Source organism: Hibiscus syriacus, unplaced genomic scaffold, assembly GCF_006381635.1.
Source record: "Hibiscus syriacus cultivar Baekdansim isolate YM2019G1 unplaced genomic scaffold, ASM638163v2 tig00110057_pilon, whole genome shotgun sequence".
Classification (NCBI taxonomy): domain Eukaryota; kingdom Viridiplantae; phylum Streptophyta; class Magnoliopsida; order Malvales; family Malvaceae; genus Hibiscus; species Hibiscus syriacus.
The window spans coordinates 1,183,205-1,192,435 of NW_024062581.1; positions in this window are offsets into that span (position 1 = coordinate 1,183,205).

Sequence of the window (9,231 nt, forward strand, 5' to 3'; positions counted from 1 at the left end):
TGGATTTAAAAGAAACCCACTTTTGTTTTCCTTTAGCACAAGCATCACAGATTTTATCATTATCAAATTTAAGCTTAGGCAACCCTCTTACTAGGTCTCCTTGAATTAACCGTTGCAAAACACTCATACTAGCATGTCCTAGTCTCCTATAATATAACCAACTATCATGTTCATCCTTAGCAACTAGGCATAAATTAGTCATATCAAAAGAATCTAAATGCACCATGTATATGTTCCCTATTCTATGACCAACAAGCATAATCCGATTAGATGCAATGTCAATGACTTTACAACCATTAATTTCAAATAAGACATTGAATCCTTTATCGCATAATTGACTAATACTCAATAGATTATGCTTTAATCCATTCACATATAAAATATTTTTAATTTGTATGGAAGAGGTATTACCTATTGTACCAATACCTTCAATGTGACCTTTTGAATTGTCTCCAAAAGTCACTTCTCCTCCATTTTTGGCGTTAAGCTCAATGAACCGGCTTTTGTCTCCGGTCATGTGTCTTGAGCATCCACTATCAAGGTACCATGAATTTGAATTTGTTTCCCGTGCCTTGTAGCAATGCTCCTTTCCCTACAAACATAGATTAATTTTTTATTTTTGGTACCCAAATTCTTTTGGGTCCATATTCATTAGTTTCCAAATCCTAGTCCCCTTAGGTATCCATTTGTGTAGGATATTTTTATCTTTAGTAGTAATGAGTTCTTTAGGAACCCACATACTTCTAACGATTTTTCCATTAGAGGTTCTTTGGGGACCTCTATGATTGTAGTTTCTAAAACTTTTTCTAACAAAGTTGGATTTTGAATTTCCACCTTTTTCAAAATGTTTTGTTCCAACTTTATCAAAAGAAGTTTTAAGATCATCAATTTTCTTTTGATGATCATCATTGATCTTTGAAAGTAAATTTTGCAAATCTAAATTTTTCTTTTCAAACTCTTCTAGTTTGATTTGCAAATCTTTGATTTTTCTTTCAAGATCGTGTTTTGGATATGAGTTTGTTTTCATTTTTCAATTTTGAAACATCATTTTTATATTTTAAAAATAATTTCTCATAATCCGAAGCCAACCCATTATATTCCTCTAATAACTCATCATAGGATAAATCATCAAAATCGGATGAGTTAGAGGTTACCTTAGAATCTTCCCCAAATGCCATCAAGCACAAGTTAGTTACTTCTTGTTCCTCTTCATCGGAACTTTCTTCATCGCTCCATGTAGCCACATTAGCCTTGTGCTTATTCTTTGATTGACCCTTTTTCTTCAATTGTGGGCAATCATATTTAACATGCCCTGGCTTTTTGCATTCGTAGAAAATGATTGGGTCATTCTCTTTCGGTTCATTTTTTAGGCCTTCATTTCGTTTGAATTTTCTTCCTCGATAAGGTCTCATCATTTTTCTGAACCTGTTTGGCAAACAATGCCATTTCCTCGTCATCGTCATCGTTATTCGAATCACTCTCATCTTTTGTGGATTTGAGAGCAACTCCAATGTTTTTCTTCTTCTCCTTCTCCTTTGGTGTCTCGTCAATCTTGTCGAGGTCCACCTTATCTTCGAGCATCATTTCATGAGTGAGGAGTGACCCAATTAGCTCTTCAAGAGTTAAGGACGTTAAGTCCTTAGACTCGATGATTGTCGTCTTCTTTGATTGCCACGATTTTGGGAGGGAGTAGACTAACTTCCTCACAAGCTTTTCATTTAAAATGATCTCTCCATATGATTTGAGACCATTGACAATCGTTGAAAATCTATCCGTCATAGCTTTGATATCTTCATTTGGTTTCATCCTGAAATTTTCATAGCTATGCGTTAGAATACTAATTTTAGATTTCTTTACCTCATCGATACCTTCATGAGTGACTTGAAGTTTATCCCATATTTCTTTAGCGGTTGTACACGATGAAACTCTTCCGTATTCATCTGGTCCAAGAGCACAAAAAATGATATGGATGGCTTTGGAGTTGAGCTGGAACATTCTTGTCTCTCCTTCACTCCACAACCTTGGATGAGTGAGAGGTTTGATGTATCCTTCTTCTACAGCATTCCATGCTCTCATGTCACTTGCTTGAATGAAGTACATCATTCTATTCTTCCAATAGGCATATTTAGCTCCATTTAAGAAAAGAGGCTTGTTGACGGGCATCGAGTCGAGACCGGAGTCGAAGTTTGAAGCGGAGGCCATTGATGACTTTGATTATCGATATAACTCTTCCCGAATCGACTCAAGAGGCGATTAAACCTTCAAATGAGTTAGGCTCTGATGCCAATTGTTGAGTTAATCGATTGACGAATATGGCCAAGAGGGGGGTGAATTGGCAATTAAAAAATTTGGTGGAAGCTTTTGCAGAAAATTGAAAGAAATTGCACAGCGATTTAGAGTGGTTCGACTTTATCAACCAAAGTCTACGTCCACTACCTTAGCTATCCACACTAAGGATTTTCCAACAAATTCACTAATTTGTTCTTTCTTTTGAGGCCAAAGAGATAACCTTACAACTCCCTCAAGAATATACCCCAATTCTTGAGAACACTCTTTTCTCAAAGAGAAATACAAATTTGCAAACTTACAAGAAAAACCTCACAAGGCAAATATGTTTGCACAATTCTAGAACAAAGAAAGAACACTCAAGAATAAATACAATTGAGCACAATAAGTGTTCTTGAAAGCAAAATGAATATTGAATGAAAAATAGGCTTGAAATGCTCAAACTTGAGGTTTGATGCTTTCTCTTTGATTCTCTCTTGATTCTAATTGCTTGATGTTTCTTGTTGTTGATCAATGGCTTATAAGCTTGCTTAAACACACCATGAATCACTTCTGAACATTGGGGATAATTAGAGAAAATAATATAGCCGTTTTAGTGTGAAAACAATTAATAAAACAGTTTGGAGCGTGGGGGGAATCGGTACCCCCTATAGGGAATTGGTTCCCTAAGTGTAAAATTCAAATATTTCGACTGTTATACAAGGGGGAATCGGTACCCCTGGGGGGGGGAATCGGTTCCCTCCGAGCATACAGGAATTCTCGGAGCCAAACCATTCAGGGGGAATCGGTACCCCCTTGGGGGGGAATCGGTTCCCTCTGAGCAATCTGGAATTTTTGCCTTTGAAATGGTTTGAAATACTTTGTAAAATTATTTTGAAATTGTTTTAAGATTAAAACTTAATTTTACACTTTGAGTAAGGATTAAAAATGATCTTTGAAAGATTTGGAGTAATGTTTTGATATTCGAATAATTCTATCGAATATACTTAGAAAATCATTTGGAAAATATTAAAATTCATTTAACTTAATTTGTTATATCAAAATATCAAAATGTTTTCAACACAAAGTGTGCATGATCTCCATCCTTGTGCACTTGGAGAGTCGAGGTATGGGAATCCTCTTTCCTTCTGTCATGAATGTGGCATTCACAAACTCCAAGAAATGGAATGAACATTCTACCACTTCCTTTTCTACTTCGATGTATGGGGCATCTGTGGTCACACTTGCCATGATATCTTCCTCGGTATTAATAATTACTAAGGCCCCATCAATAACAAATTTAACTTTTTGGTGCAGCGTGGATGGTACTGCACCTGCTTGATGAATCCATGGCCTCCCAAAAAGACAGTTTTAAGAAGGCATGATATCCATCACTAGGAACTCGACATCATAGGTGGCAGGTCTGATTGTCAATGGCACCTCGATCTTGCCAATTACCTCTCTTTTGGTCCCATCAAATACTGAGACCATGTTCTGATAGGCTCTCATATGAGAGGTATCTATTGGCAACCTTTTCAATGTAACCAAATGAATCACGTTTAGGGCCGAGCCATTGTCGATTAAGACACTTGGTAAAGCGTGCCCCTTACAGTAGGTAGTAATGTGTAACGCCTTTGTTCGACCTCTTCCTCCAGATAGAATCTCATCATCTGAAAATGAGATGAGATTATCAACTTGAATATTATTTACCAGTTGATCTATCTTGTTGACTGGTATGTTCTGCGACACGAACGTTTGATTCAGGACTTTCAACAGTACCTCACGATGTGCCTTTGAGTTTAATAAAAGTGCCAACATTGAAGTGCGCATTGACAAATTGTTGAGCTATTCTACAATGTTGTACTCGCTGTGCTTCAAGATCTTGAGGAACTCTTTAGCTTCTTCCTCATTTATAGGTTCGTTTATAGCCAACACATCTTCTTTGAAAGGATCTAGTGGTCTTTGCCCCACATTGTTATCACATCCTTTGGAAGTACTCACCTGGCATTCGTACTTCCACGACACTTACCGATTGTCCTTATATTGAAATGGACGTTGTGTTGTGATCACCACATTGGATGGTGTTGTTGCTGTCATCCTTGCTTTAGGGGTAATTATTAAAGGACTACCTCTTCCAAATCATCTTTCTGATGATTCTCTAGTAGCGCAAACGTCTGCTTCCGGGGAATCCTGAATCTCTTCGTAAAATTCCAGCTCTTTCATGTCCATTGTGAGCTGGACTAATAATCTGAATTCGGGGCACTCTTGGACTACATGGCCTTCTTCATTGTGGTAACATCAATGGTTACCATCTTCACTCCTCATTGCACATGACTGGGGTGCAAGAAGCCCCACCTTTACCATTTGGCTCCAGACCCAAGCCAAAGGAGCTTTAACTTTCGAAACACAAATTTTGATTCTCCTACCGTTCTCGGTGATGACTGCTTTGATTCCAGTCTCTAGATGATTGGGCAAGGGATTCTAGGTGACGTTCGGTGCTCCGGAGTTGAAATGGATCCAATTCTTGTTATGTATTCATTGTACAAGCCTCTTGAATGCGAGACAGTTTTCAATTGAATGCCCCTGCACACCTCCATGATATTTGCAATGGGCATTTTTGTCAAACCATTTTGGATATGAGAGCTTTATCGGATCCATTGGATAGGGTGACACCGCGTGAGTGTCGAAGAGTTGTTGATATAAATCTTTATACGTCATGGGAATGGGATCGAACTGTTCCCACTCCCTTTCATTCCATGGTTCTCTCTGAGTTTGGTTAGAAGTACTAGATGGTACAGCTACAGTGATTTTTTGAACTTGAGATCGTAACACTTTTGTTGGTGCTGTAGGTGTTGACATTGTTGATCTCTCAGTCCTTGTTCTTTATTAGAGGCTTCTTACTGGAGTCTTCTCCCTTGATTTTTCTTTGTTTTATAGTTAGCTCGACCATCTCACCAGTCATAACTAGGTCTGAGAAAGTTCCTGATGTAATTGCCACCAGGTGCCCGAAGTAAGACGTCTTCAAGGTATGAACAAACAATTTTCTAGTTTCCTTTTCATCCAAAGGTTGATGAACTTGCATAGACAAATCCCTCCATCGCTGTGCGTATTCTCAAAAATTTTCATTGTGCTTCTTTTCCAGGCTTTGCAGCATAACTCGGTGTGGTCTCATATCATTGATATGCTTGTACTGCTCTAGGAAAGATTTGGCTAAGTCTTTCCACGTCTTGATATGAGTTCATCTGAGCTGGTTATACCACTAGATAGATGAACCGGACATGCTCTCTTGAAAGTAGTGGATAAAGAGTTGGTCGTTTCCTCCATATCCCGTCATTTTCCGATAGAACATAGTGATGTGGGCTGAGGGGCAGCTATTCCCATCGAACTTCTCGAACTCAGGGACCTTAAACTTTGGTGGAAGCACCAAATCTAGAACTAGGCTCAGCTCCATTGTGTCCACTCCATAATAATCATGGTCTTCTTAGACCATCTTCATCTGATCTTCCACCATCTTAATATTTTCTTCCATCTTTTTCGCTTTGTCCTCTTCATCGAAATCTGGGATATTGTAATAATCCGGATGGTCGTCAGGACAGATTGTGGAAGTTTGCACCTTCGCAGCAGATGATGCTTTTCCTTTCATCGCAGATGAGTTCTCTTGCAGTTTGGGTAAGAAAACTTAGCCACGATTTGGTTGACTAATGATTCCTGGATTTTCTTGATGGACTCCATGGTACTTTGACTATTCTGAGCCATTTTATCCTCTAATTCTTTCTGCAGCTTTGCCATGTTCTCCTCAATCTTCTCCATTCTGGCTTCCATTTGTCTTTTCTTTGCTTGAGTGTTGTGAGGGTGATGTTTGTCTTGAGCTTGTGGAGGTAAGCTTGGTGTCAAAGACATGTTCTGTTAGTTAATACGAAAAAACATGGAAAATATAAAAATAAACATGAAATATAAAATGTAAAGCATGCAATATATGATGTATGCAATTTGGAGGTATTGATCCAGAAAAGTGTCCATTATTATAAATAATCCTTATTCAGACAAAAATGTTTTATCTTTTAAGAGACATAAAAACAAATTACAAGTACATCCAAACTAAATCCTCTAGACCCCGAACAACTTCTAGTAGGTTGACAAGTCTTCTGCCTTCATTTGTCACTAGTTGAATGCCTTGTCAAACCACTCCAGCTTCCCTTTCCAAGCCGTGAAGATGACGGGCTGCTTTCTGCACTTGATCTAGAAAACCTCGGATGGATACGTCTCTGGATTTCACCCTTTGTTGTGCCTGCTCCCAACGAAAACACCACTGTAAACCTCCGTTGAAGGGCACTATTGAAGCTTGTTCACTTGCTTCTTGAACCCATCTACAATAGCTTCTAACTCAGCTATTGTCTTTCCATCCTTTTCATGTCGCTTCTCTAGATCAACCACGCGGATTCTCAAGCGTTGGTTCTGCTGTTGACTGTCTCCTAAGCGCCTTTGAACAATCTTTAGTTGTTCCTTCCAAGCTCTTTCATCAGACCCCTCAAACTTCCTTTTCAGACTGTGAGCTTTGTCTTTCCAGTATTCAGAGGTTACTTTCAACTTGGAGTTATCCTTGACTTTATCTTGATACCCCTTTCTCAAATCTTCGAGCTCAAAACGGACTCTTTTCTGTTCTCTTTTCTCTTTATCTGCTTTATCTTTTTTAGAGTTGGCATCTAGCTTCTACTGATAACGTTCAGCTTCAAGTTCCTTAACCCTCTGCTTCAACTCGTTATTCACAGCTTCAAACTCTTCTTTGGCTATCTCAAGTTCAAAAGGGATAGGCCTGAGAAGTTTCTCCATGGTTCGGGTGTCTTCACAATTTGGCACTGGGATGTTGTCATTTTTTCTCAATCTTCGCCACTCCACATAATCCGGAGTAAGCATGTCTCTGAAAGCTACAACATCCATCCGGAATACTTTCTTCCAAGAATCAGCCGCTTCCTTGATCATATTCTTATAGCGGTCACCATGATACACAAACTCTGATCTAGCTAGTCCACTTGTTGCTGGGACAAACTGATGTGCCCCATACTGTCTAAGTGCTAACAACGGAGCATACTCAACTACACCCCAAAGTCCAAGTAAGGTCATAGTGTCAGAATCCCCACATCGAAAAAGAACGTCACTGAGGAATAACCATGGGGATCTCTAGGTAATATCCCGATCCTGAAGATGTGTAAAGACTTTAATCCACTTTTCCTTTGAAGAACCTTCATGCCATTTCCTAGTTTTGATTCTCCCAAATATGAATAGGTAGTGTTGAATCGGCGGTAGGCAACCCCATTAGTCTTCCAGAAGTGGTTGTGAATCCAAACTTGAAGGAGCTGAACACACCCAATGAACCTTCCTCCGTCAGTTCTTCGACAATGGTTGAGAGATCGAAAGGTCTCAGCTAAGATGGTCGGTGCTGGGTTGACTCGTTTCGGAAGCTGTTCAAACAGCTCCACCACGGCTGCGTCAATGCACCCAAAGCTTTCGAAAAGATAATTAAACCGTACAGACCCAGTGCAAACAAGTCTATAGTCTTCCACTCATCAGGGTGGTTCTTCATTAATTGCTTTATGTGGATCCATTCAATTCCTTCCCTGTTGCCTCTGCGCTGAGTCCGGACAATTACCCATTTCTCGTCTACGCCTGCAACTTTAGCCAATGCATTCTTGAAAGGCTAACTTTTAATGTAGGCTCGCTCCAGTTTGATGTTTTCACAATACAGTAGTGTAGTGTACTCCTCGATAGTGGGCACCATGTCCTCCCGATTAAAAGTGAAGCAATTGTATCACGGGTTCCAGAATTGAACCAAGGCTCTGATTAAGGGCTCATCAGTCTTAACATGAAGTAAAAGTGCAATGTCACTGTATCGTTGGCTGAACTTCTGTTTCTTATCATTCTTCTAACTATCCCAAATGTTTTAAATCTCTTGCACATTGTTCTGTTTTAGGCTGATAGAGGTGTAGTTAACCAGCTCTAACACATAACTTCCTTGAAGACTGTCTCCCTTTTCCTTCTGAGTCTTCTTGGACCATAGTTGTACCTCGGGGTTTTCAATCTCTTGTATTACAACACTTTTGTCCATTAATTTAGATTATTTTATGTGTAACAAACGCTTTTTAAGGATCAATAGCCTCTTATAATGATGCAAATGCTAAAAAACAAACACAACGGCAAACAAGTCAGTAAAATAAAAATAAATAAATAAATAAATAATGACGAAATAAAAATAAGAAGAGTAAGAAGGAAAAAAACATGGTTAGAGTAAAAATGTCCTAGGGTTTGAAATGGGGTTTCGGGGTAGGCTATATTTCTCTATAGTCTCCTGGTTTAGGTTCTAAAAAACGGTACCCGAGTTCTCCTTGCTGGTGCCCCCTTGGGCTTGCCAGACCCTTAGTCCTAAACTCATCACATGCTTGTGTGGACTAAGTTAAACTCGAGAGGAAACATTCACTTATGCCCATACGGAGAATAAATTCACACGAAGACATAAGGTATATGAATCCCGAAGGCTACTTGCTAGGCCCATACGATGAATAAATTTACACGAAGGCATCACTTTCACCCCCACTTAAAACGGGTTCGAAGCTCGGGTTTAGAGCCTTAAGTGAAAAAGCTTTTAAGGCTGAAATCATTAGAAAACGATTAGTACAACTATTTACTCGAAAATATAATCAAAAGTAAGTAAAAAGGATCGAAATGTTACCTTAAAATTTAAACTTACCATTTTCGTTAAAAACACAACTGGAAATTACCTTAGCCTGACTCATTTACCTGTGTCCCCAGCGGAGTCGCCAAGCTATCGGAACCGTCTTTCGGTTGGGCCCAAAATTGGGCTACGACTTGGATTAAACAAATTGGGAGTCGCCACCAATCATTTATTTTAAAACAAATGGGTTGATCAGATACCTTATTTTTTACCTGATCTGCGTCTTACCAGTGATATGT